The 25,656-nt window shown below is 42.0% G+C and overlaps 2 long non-coding RNA genes across 2 annotated transcripts in view; both read right to left on the bottom strand.

The window, feature by feature from the left end:
* Positions 1-8,501: 8,501 nt before the first annotated feature.
* Positions 8,502-12,047, bottom strand: LOC140338367 (uncharacterized). The gene is made up of 3 exons (XR_011922240.1): positions 11,887-12,047; positions 11,649-11,758; positions 8,502-11,388 (listed from the first exon to the last, which is right to left on the bottom strand). It is a non-coding gene; the product is annotated as an uncharacterized lncRNA (long non-coding RNA).
* A 12,899-nt stretch (positions 12,048-24,946) lies between these two features.
* The window catches only part of LOC140338535 (uncharacterized), a 1,407-nt gene continuing 697 nt past the window's right edge, over positions 24,947-25,656 (bottom strand). Inside the window, exons 2-3 of the long non-coding RNA XR_011922266.1 lie at positions 25,560-25,619; positions 24,947-25,171 (exon numbers count right to left, since the gene is read on the bottom strand). This is a non-coding gene — a long non-coding RNA (uncharacterized lncRNA). The remainder of the gene's footprint in view (positions 25,172-25,559; positions 25,620-25,656) is intronic.

Raw genomic sequence — 25,656 nt, 5'->3', positions numbered from 1 at the left:
TCAGTGTAACGCCCAGGTGGTTAAAGAAAAAGTATTTATTTACACATTGTGCCTGATTTATCATTTATTAAATGCACGTATGCTCGATGCGCGTAAATACACGCCAGTCGTCAAGTCCTATTACCACGAATAATGCTGTCCTGAGCCAATCAGAGAGCACTAGAGGTTTTGAATGGGGAGACGTCCCCCCCATTTTTTTTTCATTCGTTTTCAATTTGAAGCATGTTAAGCAATATGCCTAAAAAATCCTATTTGCATATTTCTTCCTATAATTTCTCTTATATATGTATATGATCACACATAAATGCATACATACATATGCATGTATGTACATACATGAGTGCACATGAAGCAAAATAATATACACTGTGACACCAATGCAGGACTGGAGCTGGAAGGGAGATATATTTGCCCAAGATTCCTCTTCTATGTGAAGTAGCAGATGGAAGACTCTCACCTGTGAAGTAATTAATGAAGAAGCACTGAGGGTGAGGATATAACATAGAACCAGGAGCTCAGTCAGGAGCTCTCTGTTTGGGGACACAGACAGGTGGTCTGTGTGAGTGAGCTCTCTGTTTGGGGACACAGACAGATGGTCTGTGTAAGTGAGCTCTCTGTTTGGGGACACAGATAGGTGGTCTGTGTGAGGGAGCTCTCTGCCTGGGGACACAGACAGGTGGTCTGTGTGAGTGAGCTCATGTTGGTCTGTGTAAATGAATGCTCAAAAGTGAATAAAAGGTTGCTGGAAGCTTGGTTTTGAGCTGATAGGGATAAGCCCTCCAGCTGATAGACAGGGACGTCTTATGTATAGTAAGTGCCGGACAAGCGAGGTTTTCTTTTGCTGTTGTGTTATTTTATCTGCAACCTTCAATAAACCTGGCTACAAGTCAGCTTAACACTTATACCGCAGTGTGGGATCTGAGTTGGATGAACCAGACAAGTGTCCTTTAACCCCAGCAAAGGCGATCCTGAGCATAACCCCTCACAACACCTAAAAAGAAAAAGTTACCAGAATGAGGATCCATCTCTGGAAAATTTTTCAACTGATAGAACAAAGTTCACGCGCACATAGCGGTTATGCCTTGGCACACAACAATGCGCATCACACTCCTAAGGTTTGACGCACAACTAGGCGCATCAAACTGGATTTTATTGGGCCAATTGTGCTGTTTTTAGCCAGTCAAACAAACAATAGAAGGGAACTGCTTAAAAACAAACATAACTGAATTTTTAAATTGTAGGTCCTGGGACCTTATAAAGGAGATCACATAAAAATAAACCCACCAAAAACAAACTACAACATTTTTCAAAAAACTTTATTCAAAATAAACCTATTTGCTAAAAAGTCACAATAAAAAATAGAAAACACACATACACCACTAAATTTACATGACAAAATAAAAAAAAAAAAAAACACACACACACACATGTAAACCCACACTTCCATAAAAAGCCAAGTTAGTTAAAAAATGGCCCAAGAAAATTGGATTCCAAAACTACTTAACAAACCAATGTGCAATTTTGACCTATCAAGGGTGGGAAACTGGATAAAAACAATATGGCCACAAACACAATAACATAGCATTAACATTGACTTCAAAATTGCAAAATGGACATAGAAACATTCAAAGTTTAAAAACAAAAGCAGCTATTGTGCCAAATGGTAAGCAAATTATCAAATGCAGCAACATAGATTAATTAGAAAAACACACAAAACAACAGCCCCCTCCAAGAGAAAAGAAAAAGACAAAGGAAAAATGCCAGTTAGATAACATCCTTATATATGCTCAAAGTTCAGAGCACAGCTGATACAAGTTCACCTTGGACCAGGCGCCTCCCAGCTCACCAGCCAAGACAGAGCCACAGGAATAAGCAGGCTGGGAGTCTATATCCCCAGCCTAATTTCCAGGATGCATTTTAGGTGAGACAGTTACACCTCATCATACCCAGGCCTCTTTAACTCCCCCACCTGACCAAGAAGCCTGGTACCTCAAACGCCACCTTCAGGTTAAAAGGAAAACTGACTAAACAGAAATATACTCTGCGTATAACCTGTATCTGGGGAAAATGTACCTGTCATCCTGGAAGAAACTCTGTGATTTATTTGGCCAGCTGTCACATACCCCCCCCCCCCCGCTCTTGTTTCAACCTTAGGGTTGGGACACAGGCTGCCAAGTAGGTATGAACCTGAGATAAAGCATCGGCATTCCCCATCTGTACACCAGGACGATGCTTGACAGTAAAACTAACTTCTTGGAGGGCTACGAACCATCTTTAACCCTCCTGTTAGTCTTTTTGTTTTGGGCCATCCACTTTAAAGGGACATTTATTAGCAGATAGTACCTCAAGGAATCAAGTGCCCACTTCACATCCAAACATTCTTTTTCAATCGTAGCATAATTTAACTTATTGGCCTTTAACTTCCGACTGAGGTAAACAATAGGGTGTTCTTCCCCATTTTGAACCTGGGATAGAACTGCTCCTAGTCCGACATCGGACGCATCTGTCTGCACCAAAAACTTCTTAGAAAAGTCAGGAGAATATAGCACTGGCTCGCTAAACAAAGCCTTCTTTAATGCTCCAAATGCAGCTTCTGCTTCTGGGGACCATTTAACCATTACCAATTCCTTCCCTTTTGTTAAATTTGTCAGGGGAACAGCCTGGGATGCAAAGTGAGGAATAAAGCGTCTATAATAACCGACGATCCCCAAGAAAGCACGAACCTGCTTTTTATTATTTGGGCGTGGCCAATTCTGGATGGCCTCTACTTTCTTTTCCTGCGGCTTTATTGTTCCTCTTCCAATGGTGTACCCCAGATATTTGGCTTCTTCCAGCCCAATAGCGCACTTTTTAGGGTTTGCAACAAACCCAGCTTTCCTTAGCGCGTTTAGCACTGCCTGAACCTTTACTAAATGCGAGGCCCAATCTGCACTATGAATCATTACGTCATACAGGTGGGCCGCAGCATATTTTTGATGGGGTTGGAGTATTTTATCTATCACCTGCTGGAACGTAGTTGGAGCATTCTGTAGTCAGAAGGGCATATTTCGATACTGGAATGCTCCGTCAGGGGTCACAAAAGCAGTTTTCTCCTTAGCTGACTCAGATAGGGGTATCTGCCAATATCCTTTGGTAAGATCTAAGGTGGTCATGTGTCTAGCATTCTCCAACTGATCAATCAGTTCATCTATCTGGGGCATAGGATAGGTGTCAAACTTTGTGATCTGATTCAGCTTACGGTAATCGTTGCAGAATCTCCAGCTCTCATCTGGTTAGGAACTAACACAATTGGGCTGGACCAATCACTATTGGACTCCTCTATAACCCCCATTTCAAGCATTATTTTAACTTCCTGACGTATTACCTCTCGTCTAGCTTCAGGAATTTGATAGGGTTTTAATCTTACCCTTTCGCCTGGAGGGGTGATAATATCATGTGTAGCCATGGAAGTTTGTCCAGGCAAATTGGAGAACATATCCCTATTTTGTAGCACAAAACCTCTCGATTCCTGTTGTTGACTCTTTGACAAGGTGTCTGGTATCCAGACTTCTGGGATTACAGAGTCAGACCAAGCAGGTAGCGCCGTGGTCCTCACAGTTAATGCTTCACTTTCTTTCAATGGTTTCAACAAATTTACATGTTAAATTTGCTCTGGTTTCTGCCTACCAAGTTGGCTAATCCTATAATTTACGCCCTGCCATTTGGCTAGGAATTTACTTTCCACCGTGGGAACTAGTATCTAAACTCTATCCCCAGAGACAAAAGTAGGGATACGGGCACCCCCGCTATAAATTCTCTGCTGCGCCACCTGGGCCAGATGCTCTTTAACTAAGGGCATTACCTGCGCAATTCTGTCCTGCATTTGTGCCACATGCTCAATGACACTTCTCTGAGTGGAACTTTCACTTTCCCATGTTTCCTTTGCAATATCTAACAGTCTTCTGGGGTGCCTCCCATATATTAATTCAAAGGGAGAGAATCCGGTTGAAGATTGGGGTACCTCCCAGATAGCAAACATCAAATAGGAGAGTACACAGTCCCAATTTTTCCCTTCTTTATCTACTACCTTCCGCAGCATCAGTTTAAAAAGTTTTTTTGAAACGTTCTACAAAGCCGTCTGTTTGAGGGTGATGCACCGATGTGCGTAGCTGCATCACCTTTAGGAGTTTACAAAGCTCTTTAGTCTCCCGGGACATAAACAGGGTTCCTTAATAAGTAAGAACCTCTTTGGCCACTCCTACTTGGCTGAAAACTTGGAACAGCTCCCGGGCTATGGTTTTAGCAGAGGTATTTCGGAGAGGAATTTCCTCAGGATACTGAGTAGCATAGTCCATTATGACTAGGGTATATTGATGGCCCCTAGCTGACTTTAGCAATGGGCCAACTATATCCATGGCAATCCTCTCAAATGGGACCTCAATGATGGAGAAGGGGAACCAAAGGGGTATGTAAATGTGCCATTGGGGCAGACAACTGACATACAGGACAGGAAGCATAGTATATCTCCACCTCCTTGGCGACCCCTGGCCAATAAAACCTCTGGACTATTCGCTCTCTGGTTTTCTCAGACCCCAGATGTCCCCCTAGGAGATGCCCATGGGCCAGATCTAACACCAATTTTCTGTATGGCTTGGGTACCACTAGCTGTTCAATGGTTTCCGCCCCACTTTGTGACACCCGATAGAGTAGGTCCCTTTCAATAATAAAGTATGGGAATGCAACCCTCTCGTCTGGGTGCACTAGGTTCTTATCAATTTTTACGACATTCTCCTGGGCTTTAAACAGTGTAGGGTCTTTCAGTTGCTCTGTAACAAAGTTCTCTCTATGTACCTGTAAGTCACGGAATTCCAGGGTTTGCTGGCTTTCCCCCGAAATTGCCAGTCTTCCCTAGGATTAACTGTTTCCCCTGCTAGCACAGACAAAGGAAACTCCGGAGTGCCCCCACAATCATCAGAGGACTCCCCAGTAGCCTCATGCTCTGAGGATACCAGCACTGCGTGGGGTGGGTGATCCCAGAGTTCCTGAAATTTGGGTAAGTGGGGAACCAACCCCACCTGATGACACAGTTTACCTAGGGAGGTTTCAAATGACACTGACGTCACAGGATACTCCCTAGTATCCTTGTGTACATGTTACCCCCACTGTTTAAAGACAGAAGGTCTCTGTAACCACTAGCTCAGCTTTTACCAGCGTTACCACACTACCTGAGTCTAACAGCCCCACAATTGGTTTGTTATTCATAAACATTCACATCAATATTTTTCATTGCCTCATATAGCAGGGCATAAAATGGTGGCAAAAAGAGACTGTCAACTGCCACCGAGAAAGTCACAGTGCATTGGTTTATCCACCACAGGGCAATTTGCAGCAATATGTCCTTTTTCCCGGCAGCGGCTCACCCACTTTTGTATGGAAACAGGGAGGTATCTTAGGAACCGGTCCATGACTACCCGTTCCAAAATTTGCAGTTCTGACGACAGCTCCAGTTGTAGCCACTTCTTTGTTAGATGTATCAGGTCATACATCTGGGATCTGGGAGGTTTCCCTGCTCGATAGGACCAGTTATACACCCGTTGGGCCCGGACAGCCAGGGTGACACCCAGCCGTGCCAGTATTTCTGCCTTAAGGCAGACATAGTCGCTTGCTTCCGACGGCTCTAGGTCATAATAGGCTTTTTGGGACTCTCCAGATAACAGCGGGACCACTAATCTTGCCCACTGTTCCTTAGGCCAACTTTTCCTCTTGGCAGTTCTTTGGTAGCTCTATGCTTGTATTTCTAACAATTCCTTGTGGTGGGCCTCCGGTTTTTCCAGACCTAGCAGCAATTGTTGGTTAATACGCTTTTGCTCCACATTTTCTCTACTCACAGTTCACAGTTCACCTTGGACCTCCTCCCAGCTCACCAGCCAAGACAGAGCCACAGGAATAAGCAGGCTGGGAGTTTATATCCCCAGCCTAATTTCCAGGATGCATTTCAGGTGAGACAGTTACACCTGATCATACCCAGGCCTCTTTAACTCCCCCTCCTGGCCAGGAAGTCTGGTAATTCAAACCCCACCTTCAGGTTAAAAGGAAAACTGACTAAACAGAAAAATACTCTGCGTATAACCTGCAGCTGGGGCAAATGTACCTGTCATCCTGGACGAAACCCTATGATTTATTTGGCCAGCTGTCACAATATATATATATATATATATATATATATATATATATAATTTGATTAATATATATATATATATATATATCGCCTTTGCTGGGGTCAAAGGACATTTGTCTGGTTCATTCAACTCAGATCACACACCGAGGTATCAGCCTTAAGCTGGCTTGCAGCCAGGTTTATTGAAGGTTGCAGATAAAGAAAACCTTGCCTGTCCGGCACTTACTATACATCAGACGTCCCTGTCTATTAGCTGGAGGGCTTCTCCCCTACAGCTCAAAACCAAGCTTTCAGCAACCTTCTACTCACTTTTGAGCTCACTCACACAGACCACCCGTCTATGTCTCCAAGCAGAGCTCCCTCACACAGAACCCCTGCCTGTGTCTCTCAGCAGAGCTCCCTCACACAGAACACCTGTCTGTGTCTCTCAGCAGAGCTCCCTCACACAGAACCTGTGTCTCTCAGCAGAGCTCCCTCACACAGAACACCTGTCTGTGTCTCTCAGCAGAGCTCCCTCACACAGAACCCCTGTCTGTGTCTCTCAGCAGAGCTCCCTCACACAGAGCCCCTGTCTGTGTCTCCAAGCAGAGCTACTGACTGAGCACCTGGCTCTATGTTATATCCCCACCCTCAGTGATTCTTCATTAATTACCTCATATGTGAGAGTCTTCCACCTGCTACTTCACATGGGAGAGCAATCTTAGACAAATATATCTCCCTTCCACAATCAATCCTGCATTGGTGTCACAATATAACTATATATTTATATATATACATATATATATATATATATATATATATATATACATATCTATAGAAGCAAACAAGAACGTGTGTGCTTGTGACTTTTGTAGGAAAATCTAGTCCGGTGGCAAAGCCGAGGTTTAGCCTGCGTAAAGTCGCTTGTATTTACCACCAGGCGACTCTTCAGGTCAGGCATTGTATGCGTTTGGATAGGGGCTTATGTAGAGCAGCTAAACTCAGGTAACTCTTGCCTAACTGGAAAAAAATAATTCATTTTAAAATATGCTTATTTCTTAGCTCATTTAGATGATTTAAACATTTGAACACCACAAACATTTTTTTTGGGGGGCTAAGTGAAAGATGTGTGAAATAATGATTTTTAAAATCATTAATTGACTTGAATTGACTTTTAATGTTAGCTCGCCAGTGTCAAACTGCTGGGGATGCGCGTCTCGAGCGGAGAGATCATTTCAGTTCATAACTTCTGCTAGAATACGCCAGCGCCTCGAATTTGGTTGATAAATCGATTGAAGGGCTTTGATTTTTGATCGCGAATACGAATACACATATACTCGAGAGAACGTCCGATTTTGCATGAAGAATCAGCCTCCCCGTGCCCGTTGTTCCAGGAAAATAAGACGTAGTTATTGGGCCTGATTTATCAAGCAAGTGCGCATATATATGAGGGCTATTTCTGCGAGCCGGAGTCGGATCTGGAGCTAAGTGCTAGTACACTCGCCTTCACTTGCCAGCCGCATTCCTGCCTTGATAAATGAGCAATAGTGGTTAAATTTCAAAATTTTTCAGTACAATGAAATATACAGAACAGAGAAAGAAACACAAAAGAAATATTAAAATTAAATAAGAATTGAAATGAATATTATTCATTACATATGTTCATTGTGGTGAAGCACTAACAAATGTAAATTTACAAGAGAAGCGAAAACAAGACTAATGGGGAATATAAAAAGGGAAAGAGAGAAAAAAGAAAAAAAAACAAACACTCTAATAAGTTATTAACATACATCTACTTTTATTAGAACCCAATTGTTATTTTCCAAATAATTTAAGTTTATATATTCATTAAAATTGTGTTAAAGTAATTTAAATTGTTTGTGATCAGTAATGAAAAACTTTTTAATCAATGAATTATTAAGACAAAACTTAACCAAAATATAATAATTTTATTTATACTCAGTGACAATTAATTTGTGGAATATAAATACACATCTATTTTTTTCAAAATCCTATTGTTATCTTCTAAATATTTTAAATTTATCCAACTTTTATGCTACTTTTCTGAATAGAGTCTAAACTGTGATCATTTATAATATTGTAACGTAGTGAATAATTACTCCCTGAAGGAGTAAGCTTAGTGAAATTCGAATCTCCTTAGTGCGTTAACCTATCTTCACTACAGCACAAAAAAAAAAAAGAAATAGGGGGAGGGAAAAAAATAAATAAAAAAGGAATATTTTACCTAATAGTTCACAATCAAATTTCTATTGTGTACCAATAAATAATTTGCAGGGGTCCCATATTTTATTAAATTTGCCCATTTTATCTGTAATAATGTGGGTCATTTTGTCATTTACCATAATCCAATTCATTTTAAGAAAGAAATGATTCACTACAATGGCTGTTGACTTCCATGATTTTGCTAGAGTGATGTGAGCTGCTAGTAACATTAACTTCAGCAATTTCCTAGTAGCTTTAGCAGCATCTAAATCATACTTACTGAATAGATCTAACTCCAGCGAGTATTGACTATCGTGGTCCAAAACCCTGGATATGATATCAAATATCTCCCTTCAATAATTTTTGGCTATGGGGCAGAACCACCACATGTGGTACATTGAACCATTGGCTCTGCAACTTCTGAAGCACCATGGAGAGATTGGGGAGTTACATTTAGCAAGCTTCTCAGGTACTGCATACCACCTTAAAAACACCTTGTAGTTAGCTTCTATCAAAGAGGAATTAAGAAAGATCTATAAAAGCGAAAAGGAGACTCCACTACACTCCTCCCTGGTGAGCGACAATTCCAAATCACTCTCCCAATTGCACATATTATTCACTTTATAATTATAGGTCATTAATATATTATATATAATTGAGATCTGACCCTTTATATCAGCCAGTGATCTACAAGACCTTTCAAACGCAGTAAGTTGTAGTGGCCTAGGAGCCAACCGAATTTTAGATTCAATGAATGAACAGATTTGTCTATATTGAAAAAACTCTTGACACAGGAGTTCTTTTTTACTAGTAAGATATTCAAAACTTATATATTTTGAGTATCTATCATGTCTTTAATCCTTTTGACTCCTTTACCAATCCACCATTTCAATGCACTTTAGTTACATCCTGGGGTAAATTTCGGGTTATGCCAAAGTGGAGAGAGAGGAACATGAGCAAACACAAATTTATGTTCTACTTTTGTCTATCCCAAATTTTAAGGGAATGTCTCAATGTAGGACATCTTTGATATTGCCTATGTTCCTTAGATATCCACATCAGGCCCTGATTTATGAAAGCTCACCAAGGCTGGGGAGAATACACTTTCAGAAGTGAAGCTGGGTGAGTCAGAAAACATGAAATGGATTTTGTTGATTTTGGAATATTTATCTGCATAAATATGGATGGTATATCCCCTATCAATGCATATGTATATTCAATAAAAGAAGGTTCATGCACAAATGATAGCCAGTCACTCAGTTTAATTAAGAAAACAACGTGAAACAAAGTACACAGCAATATTGTTTGATATCTAAACATAGGAACTTCAATCATTGATATATATATAGCACATGGACATAAGGTTATTAGTAGTAACCCCTGTAATAATCTAATAACTGCTTAGTACAATACACCAAAACAATTTAACAATAATAACATGGACATGTACTAAACAATATAGGAATGCAATTCAGGAATGTCTTATAGCTACCTGTAAAGATGTCGATGGGTACCCCAGGAGCCTGATTCCCTCAGAAGAGGATTCCATTCCAGCTTACCTAATGAGACACTCAGTAGACAAGGAGAGCCAGCAAGCAAGAGGGACAGCAAGCAGGAGAGTTCCCATTTTTACATAGGTAATTCCTATTAGGTATCCTTGAGGCTCTTGGATTGGTTACTGGATGTAATCTGTAGGATGACTATTGGTTGATGCACTCCCCCTAGACTGGGATTGGTTACTGTAACTTCAGAAATTTACTAGGCCTCCTAGCTAAGTTGATATGGGAAGCTGCAGGTAATGCCAGGCGGGGTCATCTAATTTTAGTTGTCACCAAAAGGTCTGGATGGACCATCAATCCCACCCATCTGTCCAGCCCTTATCCAACTCCTGCTGCCTCAGGCTTCATTATTATGGGAACTGAATCAGTTTTCTGGCATCTGTTTGTCTAATGTCTCTAGTGTCATTGGAACTCCTTGTAAACCCTAGGTGGTCTGACAAAGAGAAACAGATCAGCAACATCCCCACACATATATATTATAATATATATATATATATATATATTTATATATATATATACATATATATCTATCCACATATATCTACAAATATCTATAAACAATCTTGAGGTATTTGCTAGCAAATGTTTTGAATCCTGGACCGGATCCATTCCAGGTTTGCTGGATCACCCAGGTTCACTGATGAAAGTGTATTCCCTCCAGCTTTGGTGAGCTTTTATAAATCAGGGTCATTATATTGCCTCTAATGGGAGCAGAGTCCTCTATCTCCACCCATAATGGTTTCATCCCTATTACAATGGATAAAGAAAGTTGTGAAATTTGAGCTGCTAAATATTAATGTTTAAAAGAGGGGACCTCCAAGCCTCCCTGGGAATGGGGGGTTAACATAGTTTTACTATGTATTCTACTTCGTTTAGCCCCCAAACAAAGTGCATAACCTTCCTCTGTACGGTAGCCAGTGTAGTGAATCGTATCTCAATGGAGAGGGTATGAAATAAGTATAGTATTCGTGGTAAAACATTCATTTTAATTGTTGCTAGAACTAAAGTAGTAGGTATTGGTGGAAATCTGAATTATTAAAAGTTCTTTAAAGAACTATGTGCTAAACCTTAATGTAACATATCAAAAAACTTATTTGTGAAGGAAAGAAAAGCAGGGTTTTTTGCACAAAAAAGAGAATTATATTGAGTATACAATTTAACATACAAAAATGAATATTTTACATAAAAATATACAAGGTGAAATACAAGAGGTCACAAAATACAGCGTATGATCAAGTGCATTTGACAATTTTAAGGTTGGACCACAATATAAACTTGGGGTCCACCAACTGGTATATTGCCCTTAAGAGGCACTAGACATAATTCATCTCAGCACAGCAAATACAATACTGCCACATAATTATAGTGATTGAATCAGGTTGATGATTGTACCCGACGCCTTTCGCCTTGTTAGGCTTCCTCAGGAGTAGTAGTTTGGCAACATGTGTTTGGCACTTGTAATATTTGTATCTAGATCAATAAAGATATAGTTATTAATTGATTATACTATTATTGTGTATCCTAATATTTACTTAAATATCGACTGTTTGTGGAAACATATAGTATATATCTATATATAAATGAGTGGTGAACAGGCCTATCCATATATTGAAGAGGAGAGTATTGTTTTCCCCCCAAAAAAACTTCCTAGGACATTCTTGGAAAATATATAAATTGCCCATAATTCAATGGGAGCACATTTACTGTTTAACTAGTATGTTAAAACTCACATGATTCTTGTGGAGTAATGAGTTCTGCTTACTGCAAGTGTTTTAAAATGATGAACATCTCCTCAGCACAGAGAACAATGTAGTGACAAGTATGCGAAAGGATTGAATATCTAGAAAATAGATATAAAATACACTTATACCTTCAGAAAATGTGTAATAGATTGAGTAATAGAGTAATAGAAAAATAGATTGTTTTCTTAGGAAAAATCTTCTAAAGTAATAAAATGTTAAATATTACCTTGATATACAAAGACTAATAGCCTTCAGGTATGTAGGGTGTTGGTGGTAAGATTAAAGTATTAGCAAATGTCAGGTAGACAGAATCCTGGTGGTGTCTGGTGATTGGCGTGCAGAGGAGCAGGGAGATCAAGAGAACGCCGCTCCATTTAAAGGAGGGCGTTCTCAGGACCTCCCCCACAGCGCACGTGCACGCAGCCACCGTCTGTGGAATCCCCAGCAGCCGGCTGGATGACGTGGAGCCCAAAAGCCGGCGCATCGCGCTGCCCCCTCCGGCCCATGTCACTCAACAGGGAGGAGAGGAGGGCAGACCCCCGATTAATCCAGGCTCAGCGCTGCAGCCTGTCATAGTGACAAGACGATATGCGGGGACGTAAAGCCCCACACTGAGATTAGGTGTGGGGCAAAACTAAGGGGCACGCACAGGATAGTGGGTGCCCCCGTCCCCGCAAGTCGGTTGGACACGGGGGAGCGGCCACCCCCCACCCCCTGTCAAGGACAGAGGAGTATAAATAGCCGGGTAAAGCCTAGGTAACCACATTGCTATGTACATGTACAAAAGATTATTTGATCAAGTTGTGCATACAGTTTGAAGGACATACAGTAATAACACATTATATCAGCAATATATAGCTGTAACAACAATAGATAAATATCTTTCAACAGTATAAATAAATACAGGTACTCTAGCTTTACATATTTATAGAATAACCCAAAAAGTTTGTGTTTGATAGTGACATATATGATTAGGATCTAAATGTATATTTTTGGACAATTATATATATATAATCTATTCACAAATACTTTCCTTCACAAACATGTTTTTTAATTGTTGCTATGCGTCCCCGCCAAGGGGGGGGGGGGTCATGGTCCATTTAACAAGATCTGAATAGATTTTTTTAAGTAAGGGAGTATAACTGACCTGCAATAAAGATCGATAGTCAGGGGTCAGCTGTATACCTAAATATTGAAGTGATTTGGTTTCCCAGCACAAATCAAAGTTTTCTTTGCATTTTATCTGGGTCTTTGGGATGTTAATGTCAAGAGCTTGAGATTTTGACCGATTAACCTGAAGACCCAAAATTACGGCAAATTTAATAAATACTTTAAAGACATTAGGTAATATAATATGAGGGGAAGAAACATATAACATTATGTCATTGGTAAAAAGAGCACATTTATGTTCCCTCGTATAGCTTTTTTTACCCTTGATGTCTTGGTGTTCTCTAATTGCAATCGCTAGCGGCTCTATTACAAGAGCAAATAATAAGGGGGATAAACGACATCCCTGTCGCGTTCCTCTCTTAATATTAATGTCATATGAAAGAAGTCTGTCTAGTGAAATGTTTGCCACAGGTCTATCATAAAGGGCTTTTAAAATATTTAGAAAATAATTACCAAATTCCATCATCGATAGAACTTTAAACATATATGGCCAAGATACGCTATCAAAAGCTTTTTGCAGATCTAAAGCTAGCAACATGACTTCTCTTTTACTACCACCATCCAAATTATTAATGAGATCAAATCTATTGTTCGTCTTGTCTGGTCTGAGGCTTGTCTGCCAAGCATAAATCCTACCTGGTCTTGGTGAATATATGTTCCCAGAAAAGAGCTTAAACAATTTGCAAGTATTTTAGTCATCAATTTTAGGTCGCAGTTATTCAAAGAAATTGGTCTATAGTTGGACACATCAGTACTGTCTTTACCCGGTTTCGGAATTACGCTTATATATGCACAGTTAGCTTCCCTGGGAAGGGAGTTTCCATCTCGTAAAGAGTTAAAGTACATAACTAAATGTGGAATTAATTGAGATGAAAAGGTTCTATAGTAAGTATATGAAAAACCATCTGGGCCAGGAGCGCTACTGTTTTTTAACCCTTTAAGTGCTCTAACAACTTCCTCTCCTGTTATTGGTTTTTCCATAATCTGGACATGATCAGGATTAAGTCTAGGAATATGAAGGGTATTAGGGAAAGATTCCATAACCCTCAAGGATACTCTATTTTGTTTCCCATAAAGAGACGAATAGAAATCTTCAAAAGCTAATGAATTTTCTCTTGATTATGAGAAATCTTTCCATCCTTTGATTTAATCTTGGGCAAACTTAAATTATTTTGTCCCGGATTCAATTTGTTTACTAATAACTTCCCAGGTTTATCACTCCAAATATAATACTTATGGGACGCCAGAATTAAAGATTTCTCTGCTTTGGTTGTAAGTAATAAATTTAATTCAGTTTGTAGTAAATCAATTTGAGAGAGACGATCCAATATAGGATCAGATTTATGTTGCTTTTGTACAGTATGATATTTCTTCAGTTTAGAATCTTTAAGCTTTTCCCCGACTCTTTTTTTGCCGGGCCCCTATTTTATATAGCTCACCTCTGATGCCCGCTTTATGTGCTTCCCAGTTATTAACTGGGGAGGTATCCTCCGGCAAGTTAATTTCAAAGTAATCCTGAATCAAATTTCCAAACTCAGTCTGAGTTCCTGGTTCTTGTAATAATCTCTAAATTAATTCTCCATTGAGTTCTAGTTCGCTTACCTTGAATGCCCTTTAAATGAACCATTACTGGATCATGGTCAGACCAGGGAACTGGGAGAATGTTCGCATATAGGACTACAGGGATCAATCTAGAATGCAAAAAGATGTGATTGATCCGTGAATACTGTTTATGGGCCACAGAATAATATCTATAGTCTCTTTCGGATGGGTTTACTTCTCGCCAGATATCAGATCACTTTGTTTCAATATTGTAGAAAACCTATAACTCCTTTTAGGAGGAGAGCAATATTTAGGTATACTTGTTTTATCTAACCCATGATCCAATGCTAGGTTTGAATCACCTAGCAATATGAGTGACCCTTGTGTAAACAAGTTTATTTTATGTATCAAACCCGCAAAAAATTCAATTTTGGCCCTCATTAAGGGCGTAATAAGTAACTACTGTAATTAATTGACCATTTATTGACCCCCGTACTAATATATATCTACCTTCTGGATCAGATGTTGCATGAAACAAAAGTGGAAAACGCCTTTAAAATAAACCTGGTATGGAGTTACAGGAGAAGTGTGTTTCCTGTAGTGCAAGTATATTCACTTTTAGGGAGTTGTAGTATTGAAATGCTTTCACCTGTTTGATGGGGGAGTTGAAGCCTTGCACAATATGTGTTAGGATCACTAAAGGCTGCAATTGTTTGTGTTCACTTAGCATACAGTAGTATTATACAGTAGCTTAGGAACCCAGGAATATAGGAAAAAATAAAAAAAAAGGATATAAGAATTACCAGTATCCTGAGACAAAATAGATGCTTTACACAATGCAAAAGAAAACAGACAGAAAAAGAAAAAAAAACTAAAAAATCAAAAACTGTATTACAAAAAACTAAAAAATAGGGAAATCTGGCCAATCCCCCTATTGTGAAGTCAGGGGGGTATGAACGGCCCGATAACCACAAGTCTTAGGAACATATTTTTGCCCAAATGTTTGGGGAGAATCCAGCGGGGGTCCAACATATTGTCAGAACCTCTCTAGCTTTTAGGTTTCAGAGGGCATGTGTTACCCAGCTTGCTTTCTGGCTCCTTATACCCTTAGGGAGTTATTCTCCATTAAATGACCTCCAATCAATTTGATCAAAAACTAAAATAAGGAAGAGATTAATTTATCTCCTTTAGAACATATTTAGAACTTATTAATAACCTCAAAAATATCAATTTAATAGAGCCAGAAAACAGATAAATATCACACCCCCAGTACCTATACCCCTTCAGTCAAATAGACATATTAGGATAATTTTATACAACTTAGTGAAAGTAGGCACCTAATATCTCAAAGAGAACTTGTTGTGAGGTATATAACCTCCCATATATTATTACATTTTTCTTTTTTCCCTCTTTTCCCCAATTTTCTTTCTTTATTCCTTTTCTTCTTCCACTGTTATTTAGGCTGGGTCTACATGGACGTTTTGTAAAAAGGCATGTAAACGTTCCTACTGCGTTTATAAGCGTTTTTATGCACTTAGGCTGGGTCTACATGGACGTTTTGTAAAAAGGCATGTAAACGTTCCTACTGCGTTTATAAGCGTTTTTATGCTTTTATTTTAACTTTTTAAAACTTTTTTTTTGCTGGGGAAACAGTCCGTGTAGACTAAGCCTTAACTGCTTTTTTAGAAACTGGGCCAATTTTTTGCCATAGAGGGTATAATGATATTCGATCATCATTTAAAGGAGCCATCACAAGGCTAGAGGCCGGCAGTAAAGTAAGTTCCTTGAAGAATTTTGAAAAGTGGTGAAAGAATTGGTTTTCCCTTGTAGTTGAAAAAGCAGTCTAAGAGGGAAGGCCCAGCGATATTTTATCTTATGTGTTACCAATACTTAAAGGAGATGTTTTAATTCCCTTCTACGTATTATAGTGAACAGGGAAAGATCAGAATAGATTTGGACTGGGATGCCTTCCATTAGGACTGATTCCTGTTCCCTTGTAACTCTCATTAGTGCCTCTTTAGTAGCATAATAGTGAGGTTTTACAATTATATCTCTAGGAGCCCCATCTGTTCTAGGAGCCACTAATGCCCTGTGGGCTCTATCAATTTCCAATTGACAATCAGATAAATCTGGCAACATATTTCTGAGAAATTGCCTAACAACAGCTGTAATATCCTTAAAGGTCTCTGGGAGTCCACGTATTCGAAAATGTATACGTCTTGAACGGTTCTCCATATCATCGATTTTATGTTGTAACTCCTCCATTTGAGATTCCAACAAAGATAACTGTTTCATATTTGGGAGACTCTGGAGGTAGTGTTATCTAGTGTCTGTTCAATTGCTTTCAGCCTACTCCCCAAGCCTCATAGTGTCCTGAGTTAAGTCTCAAATCCATTAGCTACAGGTATAGGTGCTGCAGGATTATAATATATCAAAGATTCTCTGTCAACAGGACTGAATGAGCCAGAACTATGTACTAGAGATTGGTTCTGAGAAGCAGTCTCCAAGTTTTGTAAACCTAGATCACAGTGAACTTTTAGGGGAACATCAGGGGATGTAGGGCATACTGCTCCTTTCCCCCCTTGTAATGTTGTGTCCGACCTCCTACCTGATCCATCGGTCTGTCTCCTAGGGATTTCCCTCTGTGGAGTATGTGCCATATGCAAAGATTCCCGGCGCTCAGCTGATTTAACCTGTGGACATTTGGTCTTGGATTGCGGCCCTCGATCTTTAGTCTTTCCTGCGGCTCTTCCAAACATCCTGCTGCACAGGGTAAATTCTGTATGGTTTTCTGTCCTAAATCCGCTGTATTAAACCGCTGTGACTGCAAGATTTATTCATGTGGAGCCGAGTGAAGCTCGCGGGGAGCCGAAACGTCTAGCTGCCAGTCATAGACACCGGAGCATGCCCCTCCTCCTCCTGTTACCGCAAGGCAAATCTGCATTCTCTTGGTTTGGTAGATATTTAGAGATTTGGTAGGTATTGAAGATGAACATTATGCCACGTCTGCTTTATCTGCTCCAAACTCTCCTGGTTCATATCCTGCAACAAGTACTGTACAAATTTAGGCAAGAGTTTCTCTGCTTTGTCTGGGGAGGGAACAACCCACGCATTAGGCAACAGATTCTCAGGTTCCGGATCCATCTGTTGTACCAGCAAGCGGTACACATGGGGCGCTTGATTGATTGGTGCAGAAATGGCGATCACAAGCCATGGGTTGCTCTCGAGGGAGCTATCTCTCGTACCCCATTAACAGGGGCCATATGGTCCCCACCAGATACACTTCTCACTATCCTCAAACTCCCTGTGATAGGGATAACTGCATATTGTATGGAAGCATTTCCAGACCTCTGGAATTAATACCTACCCCTCACCATTATCCCCGATTTTGGGGCATCCAGGGTTTCAACATGGTCTATCTGACCCCAGGTTCCATTCTTGGAAGAAACAGGGAATTTTTAGGGCCTCCCATGTCTTGAGGGGTGCAGAATGGACGAATATCTCTGACTTGTCAGCTGAACATGATGTTCCAGAGTTAGATGTGTGGCATAGTTTAAAACTGCATCATTTCCTCCATTCTTTCCCTTTACCATCCAAATTTATATGTTCTCTGTCACAAGTGGAGTTAGTGCGCGTGGCCACAGGCCCCGTTCGGGGAACTCTTTCTACTGCCTATCAGCTGCTTCTGACAGACCCCCCCCCCATCCTTACTATTTCTAAATAAATGGGAATGTGACCTTAATACCACATTTCCTCTCCTGTGTGACTCCGTTCGCCCAGGCAAACCAGGTGCAGAACAGCGTGACACCGCCGTGCCCTGCACATGTGGTATGCTTGAGGGGCACTGTGAATTGTCCCTGCAGTGGAGGCTGAGGACACGGTGGAGGATGAGGAGGCAGAGGCAGACGTTGTCACAGGACCAGCGGCGTGAGAACGTGGAGGCGGAAGCGGTGTCACCTGGCCAAGTTGCTAGTGTGGCTGTGCAGGAATCACATTCACCCAGTGGGCCGTAAAGGACATGTATTGTCCCTGACCGTAGTTACAGCTCCACACGTCGGCGCTGCCGTGCACTTTGGCAGACACCGACAGGCTCAAGGACTGGTCCACCTTCTGTTCTACATATTTGTGCAGGGCTGGTACTGCCTTTTTCGAAAGGAAATAACGGCTTGGGACTCTCCACCTCGGCTTGGCACAAGCCATCAGTTCTCTGAAAGGTGCAGAGTCCAGTACTTGGAAAGGGAGGGACTGCAGCACCAGCAACTTGGACAGGAGCACATTCAGCTTCTGCACCATTGGATGAGTGCACGCATACTGTTGTCTCTTGGCAATCGCTTCGGTGATAGATTGCCAACGGAATGACTGACTAGGAGTAGGAGGAGCAGGAGCATCTGTACCAGCAGAAGATGGAAATGACATAAAGCTCCCTTCGGCTGAGGTGGTGGAGCCTAGACTGCCTTAAATCCGGTGCGTGCCACTGGGTGATGCAGCGGTTGCTGCGGCAGGATGGACCACCACAGAGCAAGGAGGGCATTTTGGACAGTGAAGAAGCAGTAGCGATTGGGGACATGAATAGATGAGGGAGATTCCAATCTGTCCCTACCTACTATATAGCGAAACCACATGAAAGGGATTGGGCTTGGAGGAATCAGCGGGGAAAGAAGACCCTGTTGAGCTGGAGTCTAGTCTGGCATCTAGAGCTGGGGACTGGGAGGAGGAAGCAGTTGGCCCTGAGATGGAGCAAGGAGGGCATTAACATTGAAGGCCATCACTGATGGATGCTCGTTAAAACAAAATTAGCCAGTTACACAGCTACATTGCAAGTTATTGACCTCAGAGACAGAGTAGAGGTAGAGGGCCACTAGGGTGAGGAGTAGAAGGAGATGCCGAAAGGCTGTGAACGTGCTCTTTCCATAGAGATGTCCGTGCAGCAGTGGACGACTAATCAGTACACTCTGCAGAGGGGGTGTTGAAGTCATTGCCGATCCAAGCCTTATTAATTTTAATAAAAGTGAATCGGTCGACATTTTCTGCGGATAGCCGAATCCCATTGTCACTCACTACTGCCCAAGCTGCACTGAACGCTCTTGCATATAACACACTTGTGGCTGGGCAGGCAAAGATCTGAATAGCATGTTCTGCCAGCTCCGGCCACTGCTCAAGCTTGGATACCCACTAGATCAGTGGGTCCTGGCTTTGCAGGTTGCAGATGTCCCATGCAGAGCTCAGGTATTCCTGCACCATAACTGACTACCGCTGCTCAGTGTCATTGGCAATTGCTGCACGACTGGCAGCTTGCTTCTACTGAAAAAAAGCCTGCATAGTTTGGTTTAGACGACCTCTGCCGTCCATGCCGACCTGTACCGCTGCTTAAAGCAGTTGTTTGGCTCCCATGGCTGGTGGAACTGCCATAGGGATCCCTGCTGCTGCTGGCAGTCGGAAAAGCTGAGCACAAGACCCTTACAAGCACTTCTTGGTAGTGCTTCATTTTAGGTCCCATGTATTGGGGAAAGATCAGTTGATTAAAATCTCAGGCTGTAACGTGGATCCAGTAACGTAGCAATCCAATAGTCGTCAGTCTTAGTTTTAATGTGTTGAATGTGTGTATCTTTGGCTTTGCACTCTTGGATGAAGCCTGTCATGTGGCTTTAACTACCCACAGCTGATGTAATTCTGTACCCAGACTCCTGTGGGTCGAACAGCAGCACAGGGTCGTCGTCCTCCTCCTCCTCCACCTGTCTTGCCATCCACGGAACATGGCGCCTTGTGTTTGGGTGGATGGATGCTCAAGTACCCTCAATATCCTCCTCTGCCCCTTCCTCCCCTTCTGCCATGCTTGCAATGTCCACCTCATCCTCTTCCACCTCCTTTTCCTGGATTTGTGGTGCACTAGTAGGCACTCATGTCCAAGATGATGTTTGAAACGTCTCTTGATGCGGCCTCCGCTCTGTGTCATGTCCGAGATCCACCATCATCTGTTCCAGCAGACATTTGATGGGAATGGTGTCACTGACACAGGCCTGATCTCTGTTGATCATCCTGGTGGCCCCTTCAAAAGGTGACACAATACAGTGCACAAGTCCTACATTTGCAGCCACTCCGCAGGGCTGAAGAAAGGTAGTGTAGGTATACGTCTCAAATGAACAGACTCTGCCACGTAATCCACCACAGCTTTCTGTTGATCAGCCAACCGCTGCAGCATGTAAAAGGTGGAATTCCAATGTGTGGCCACATCACAAATTAACCGGTGCACTGGCAGGTTCAGATTTCGCTGTAAATCCACAAATCTGGGATTTGTACCAGAGGTACCAGTGAGGCTAGTCATAGTCTTCCATCATCGGAAGCTGCCTGTCACCACAGCTATGCCTCAACAACCGTGACCGCCACCACGACCACCAGCTCCAAGGCACCTTTCGGCCCAGTTGGATGTTCGCCCGTGTGGGCATTTTTTAATGTCCATAGTGATGATGACAACACTGGTCATCTGCAAACTGTGTGCTCAACACTTGAAATGAGGCAAAAACCCAAACAAACTTGGAACAAGTTGCATGAGCACCCATTTAAAAAGCCACCACCCGGTAACCTGGCGTGAACACCTGGTGAAAGCACAGAGCTCTGTGCGACCACCTCTGCCCAAGAAGCAAGCTCAAACTGCTCGATCTTCCTCTGCTGCCTTTCCTCCTTCTGCCACCAAAGTTACCCGTGCTGCTGCCAGCAATTTGAGTGGCGCATGTAGCCAAGCATTACCTTTTTTTACCTTGTAGCTAATATGCTTCACAAAATGTAAAAATGTATAGTAATTGGATTTTTTTTAATTGGGGGGGGGGGTTGACACCAAAAATGCAAGTGCGCTGTGTGTGTTGTATGCAGCTTCAGTGGTGACACTTGTAATATGCAGCACAGTATACAAACTATATGTGTTTCTGTCTCTCAGTACAAGTGTTATACTGTGCATGCATTCAGGGAGGGTACCCTGACTCTGGCTGCGTGTATGTAACACTCTATCTATCTATCTATCTATCTATCTATCTATCTATCTATCTATCTATCTATCTATCTATCTATCTCTCTATCTATCTATCTATCTATCTATCTATCTATCTATCTATCTATCTATCTATCTATCTATCTCTCTATCTATCTAACGGTGAAACACTCTCAGTTTTCAGGACTGCACCAATACAGTACAAGGAAGCAGCGGCCTTTTGGAGCCAGTTTGAAAAACCAACCTGGACCACCTGTTTATTCGGCTCACTGAGGTGCTGAGCCCCAAATGTCTGGTGATATGCAACACGTCCATGTCTGTTGGATTCAAAGCTGGTGAAGTGCTATAGTACCACATTCCTAATGTGCACTGGGACATCATAGAAGGGAATTTCTAACTTACGCTTCGACCTGCGCTCCAGGGTTAAAAATGCCACCCACTCGAATCAGCTGGCTCATCGGAAGTATATCTGCATCCTGATGCCTCATACTGATCAAGCCTGGGCCGTGCAGCAGGAAGAGCAGGAAGAGGCTCTGAGACGGAGCGTGGGCAGCATTGGTAACTGGCATCCAGAGTTGGGAACTGGGCATCAGTTACAGCATGAGGAGGAGGCGTTGGGCCCTGAGAAGGAGCAAGGACGGCATTAGAGGTTGAGGCCATCACCCATATGGACAGTGTCGGAGCTGTTGCTATTGGAGACATGAATGGATCATTCCAATCCGTATCTACTATGTAGCGAAACCACATGAAAGGGAACGGGCTTGGCGGAATCAATGGGGCAAAAAGACCCTATTGAGCTTGAGTCTAGTCTAGCATCTAGAGCTGGATACTGGCCAGTGGGCAGGTGGCAGCAGTAAGAGCAGGAGGAGTAACACAGCCATACACACTATGTCTCAGGGCCTGCCGCTTCCTCCTCATGCTATTACTGCAGCTGCCTGCCCACTGCCCAGTACCCAGCTCTAGATGCCAAACTAGACTCAGGCTCAACAGGGTCTTCTTTCCCCGCTGATTCCGCCAAGCCTGTTCCGTTTCATGTGTTTTTGCTACATAGTAGGTACGGATTGGAATCTCGTTGATCCATTCATGTCTCCAATAGCTACAGCTTCGACAGCTTTAGTTGTAACCACATGCTGCTGGATTGTGTTTTTCATGCTTTTCTGGCTGCATAAGCAATGCTTGCCCAAATCTAAACTAAATTGCACTCTGCCCTAGTTTGGCAATGTGTTTTTGTAAAGTGTCACATAAAGGTCCAGCTCTTACACAAATGCGTCTGCTATTTCATTTCCCAAACGATTAACGTGTGCTTTCTATGTCTTCCACTCCTAGGTTGGTTTGTAACCCAAATATGATGTGCTGAAATATGTAATACATCCATTGTAAACAAATATAAATGCTCACGCGTAAAGACATTGGCGATCAGTTCAGCTCTGACTCGACGTCCCTTTGCTGTGCTTTGGGAGCTAGAGGCAGGATGTTGGTGCACCTTTGGCTCCTCCTTTAGTTCCTCTGGAATGTCCCAGGAATCCCCATGGTGCAGGCACAGGTTGTGCAGGATGCAGCATGCCATGATGACTCGGGCAGCTTTCCATGGTGAGTATAGGAGCTCACCACCGGGCCTCGCCAAGCACAGAAACCGTGCTTTTAGCAGCCCGATGGTTTGCTCCACAATCCCCCGGCTTTTTTGCAGAGCCTTGTTGTAATTATGCTCTGCTTCAGACCGGGGGTGACGCACAGGTGTCATAAGCCATGGAAGCTGCCCCTATCCTTTGTCAGCTGGAAAAAGACAAACATAATACATGTTAGTTCTTGTTATAGTTAGTGTTCTGTGAATGCAGTGTAACACTAGAGTTGTTTACAAAGGTCGCTAAGGGTTGTGCTCTTCGGTCACTTTATTGCTTTTTGGTTGTTAGGAGACATTGTTACTATTGACTACCACACTGAAGTACCGTGAGCTGTGAAAATAGTAATTAGACTAGGGCTTCCGGGAATATCTAAAAGTTAGTTCTTCCCCCATGCTCCCAATATTGTACAATATTTATAATTGATTTACTAAATTAGATGTTAGCACAAAATATGACATATTTACAATATAGGTCATAGCCTGGCATTCTGACACTGCAAAGGGACATAGCAACATAATAGGTGTCTTTAGGATTTGACTACTCTTAGTTGTATTACAGTAACGACATTATACATTACCTATTAACCAGCCCTCAGGGATTTCTCCAGAGATGCATTTCTGGTAGAGGGCTGTCTGACGCAGGGTATAGGCATCATAGCATGATCCTGGGAAACCTGTGCGTGCACTCATGATTCTCCTGTTGGCATCACAGACTATTTGTACATTCAGTGAATGATATCGCTTCCGGTTGCGAAACGAGATTTCCTGCAATTTAGGGGCCTGAATGGCCACGAGTGCGGGCTTCTAGGGTGGGCCGCGCCCGTGGCCGGGCTTCTAGAGTGGGCCTGGCCCGTGGCCGGGCTGGCCGAACTACATAAGTGGATGCCGGGTGCCAGGTGAGAACATTCTAGAGTGGGCCACGCCTGTGGCTGGGCTTCTAGAGTGGGCCGCGCCCGTGGCCGGGCTGGCTGAACTATATAAGTGGATGTCGGGTGCCAGACGAGAACATTCTTCACATTCTTCCTGTCAGTTTTCACTCAATTTTTTCAGGACTCCATGAGCTCGCCAGTGTGGGTTTGAGTTGGTATCCTGTGTGAGGATGCTTGTTTGTATAAATTAGCTTAATCTCCATTTTGTGTTTGCCCAATGTCCACAGGTTAGTAACCCTCGCACTTTGACACTATACCTATCTGAGTTTGTTTTGATGCGGCCCAAGTATGCTCCAAATGCAGTTTTGCCATCTACTCCCCCAAAGAATGTTCCAGTACATTTGTCAAAGTGATTCTAATCAAGTCACTAAATGAACACAAATCTAGTTATATCTAGGGACCAAATATGGCACACTGCACTTCTCTGACACTTGTCTGTAACAGATTAATGTGCTTGCTAATAGGTCAACTACTTTTCTGTTGGGTAAAATGACATACTAAGGTGTTCAGCTGTGTATGCTATGCCAAAAGTATTCTTGAATGATGTCACAATTACATATATTTTGAAGAGGACATATCTAACATACCCAACTCATATCTAACGTGACCAATGGAGGAATGGAGCAAACCTGGCCAACCTGCAAAACAGGTTTGTGTAGGATAAGAGCATGTTCAAGATTTTATGGTTCAAATACCATTGTGTAAAAACTAAGGTTTCTTTTTTTGTGTTATTTAGGGATGGAATTGGATTAGCCAGGCTGTAAAAATGTGTGAAATATGCACTAAAATAAAAATCAAATTCACTAAATCTGGCTTTTCTTTTTTTTAAACAAAACTTTTATTTTTTTAAATCTCCCTCCATGTGAAAACCCCAACAATGATAAAAATATAATAATTTAACAAAACTTATATACAATATAAACATATATACAATTTTTTTTTTTTTAAACCTGTGCTGCCTGGGCCGCCTCTGAGCAGGGTCCAGCCTGAAGTGCTGCTCCATGGCAGACATCCTCCTGTTCAAGGACGCCAGGCTTTCCTGCATCCTTCCTGGCGGGTGAGGAAAAACAAATAATATATTAACTGGAAAAGTTTGGTCCAAACATTTTTTAAAAGTACTGTCCTTTTAAAAAGCAAACTAATGAAAATAAAAACTTACGAAGAAGATGTTCGAGATGTTGCCAGGGTTGGGGTAGTGGTTGTGGCGGTGTTGGGGGGCTCGGAAGTTCCTCGGGTGGCCTGGCTGCTTCCCTTGATGTGGAACTGGCTGTGTTTGTAGAAGGAGACCAAAAAAATAAGAGAAGTAAGTACTGACCAAATCAAACAGTATAACATGCAACTAGTTCTTAAATTGCACAGTGCTAAAAAATTTAAAATATGTTATCTCATCAAGTTATGACTGTTTTGCTGTTTACACAAAACAAGAAAGAAAGGTGAATCAAGGTCAGTTAAGGTTGTAGGTTTTCACAAGGGACAAACTTGTCTAAGTGACATTTAACCTTTGTTCTCTGTTAAAAGCTGCCTAGACATGAAGCTAGTCATACACTCCTAATGATACTTGATAGAACTAGAACTAGGCCTAACAAACTATCACCTAGTTTATATTCATGGTTCTAAAGGAATGTTTACAATATCTAAAATGGAGAAATACTTACAGTCATCTGAGGAACTTCAGTCCTGTGGAGGAGATGCTGGTGGCAAGGGCGCTGCAGCAGCTGTAGATAAATAATGAACAGCATAAGTAAAAGTGGG

The sequence above is a fragment of the Pyxicephalus adspersus genome, chromosome 9 (genome assembly GCF_032062135.1).
Source record: "Pyxicephalus adspersus chromosome 9, UCB_Pads_2.0, whole genome shotgun sequence".
In the NCBI taxonomy this organism is placed as follows: domain Eukaryota; kingdom Metazoa; phylum Chordata; class Amphibia; order Anura; family Pyxicephalidae; genus Pyxicephalus; species Pyxicephalus adspersus.
This window is presented reverse-complemented; position numbering and strand designations above follow the sequence as displayed.